Genomic DNA, 2,070 nt, shown 5'->3' on the forward strand with positions numbered 1-2,070 from the left:
AAAAAAAAAAAAAAAAAAAAGTACAATTTTTTACATCTGTATTATTCAAGTAAAATCTACTGAAGCTAAAAATAAAATATGAAATAATTTTTATTCGTTGCTATCTTCAGTCGACCATTTTAGAGTTTCTATCTTGTTTTAAAAGAAAAGACTTTATTAACTGAAGTAAGCAAAAAGAAAAAATGGCAAGGGAAATTGATAAAAAGTATTTTTAGCTGTAAATTGAACATAGAGCCACCAGAAAGAATCACAACCCTACCTAGGGGTATGTTGGAAAAAAAAAATCAAGCTTCCTGATTTTATTTGTGGTGATAAAGCTGGTATTTCTATGGGAAAAAGAAAAATTATAAAGACACAGAAGTTTGTTTTATGCCTTAAAATGATTGTTTACTTATAATCTAAATGTTCTAATATCAAACTCAATCTTTGAAGTAACTGAGCTTTATTATAATATTTGTTAGTTGGGATAACTAGTTTGCTTTTCTGAAAAATTCACATATTTGGTTTACAGGCATCTCAACAGTTGCTTTTAGTACAACAGTGCACACCTTTTAGCTGTTTATGGTTGAATTAACTATTAAGAGTTATATAAAAAAAAGCAAAAAGAGTAAAAGTTAATTAACCTAACAAATGAACACAGTAGAAATAGGATGCATCTACAGGTGGTAAATCATTTCAACTGTGAGAGAAATGGGAAAGCAAAAGTGATAGCCAGCTGTTCAAAGCAGTGCAAATTGTACACAGCAAACTTGAACTTGAAATCCAAGCTAAAGCTTAATGTAATCCTTTCAAGGCAGCAGATGCTTATGGGGAAAAAAATGAGGGGACAATTTGTTGTAGAAAATTACATTGATAATTATGATCTGTGATCCAAACATCAAATTGAAGATCTCTCATAGTCAGTAGTCCAATATTAGGAATACAATTTGGTTACATTGGCACGGAAAATAAAGATTTCCTATTAAAATGCATGCAATAACCATCTGGAATGAGCTCCTGTTAGTACACCATTCACCCTTAGGCAGATGCTTGACAAACTCTGTTGAAAATTACTAGACTAGGTGTATTGAAAAATAAAATACTTAATCACAGACTTTTTTCAGTGTATTTTGGAGAATATAAAGAGAAAATAAGATTTTTAAATCTAATAACAGATAAGGGCTACCCTCAAATCCACAGAAAAATGTAGAATTAATTTTGTCATTGATAAACATATGATGAACCATGGTGAACAAAAAATACCCACAATACTGAAGCAATCAGTAGACATCATTAATGAGGTGGTAGAATTATTTAAACTCATATGAGTTATCTTCTGAGGAATATCAACAGAAATGCTGGGAAAAAGTCACCAATAGTATCATCTCTAAAATAAAATCACTTATTGGTGTTTTTCCTTCCTAGATTCTCCTATAATTTAATAGTTACAATGTTATTTAACTTGATTTTTGAACCTAATGAAAAATTCCACCTGAATATGAAGGATTTCTAAAAAATATGTTTTTTTTTTTTACCTCATTTCTCTAAGGATTATGGTATATACACCAGACATCAGAGAGCTGACATAGACTTACAATTTCACCGCTTCTTTTAAAATGAAGAAATCTTGCAACCATGTAAGTACTCTATATTTTAGTTATCATATATGTTATATCTGTACACATTACAAACCTCAGAATACAATGTTATAATTTTGCTTTTAAACAATATTTTTTAAAAAATAAGGAAACATTACACTTGAAACTAATATAACATTGTATATCAACTATAATTGACAAAATAAAACTATTATTTAAAAAGCAAGGAAATACACTTTTTCATAGTCCTTCCATGTTAATATTTCCAATGTGCTTCGGTTTGTCTTCGAATACCTATTTATTTTTTTTGCATTTCACATCAGGCCAAAATTTACTTTAGCATTTCTTGTATTGGATACCCATACTCTGTACTTCAACTCTTATATTTCTCAGACACACACTCATTTATTCGGCTTACCACCATTCGTTTTTCAGATTATAGTACAGTTGTCTTTACTCTGGGAATATTGCATTGAGGTGGCTGAAGTGGTCA

The sequence above is a fragment of the Pteropus vampyrus genome, unplaced genomic scaffold, assembly GCF_000151845.1.
Source record: "Pteropus vampyrus isolate Shadow unplaced genomic scaffold, Pvam_2.0 Scaffold13, whole genome shotgun sequence".
NCBI lineage: Eukaryota > Metazoa > Chordata > Mammalia > Chiroptera > Pteropodidae > Pteropus > Pteropus vampyrus.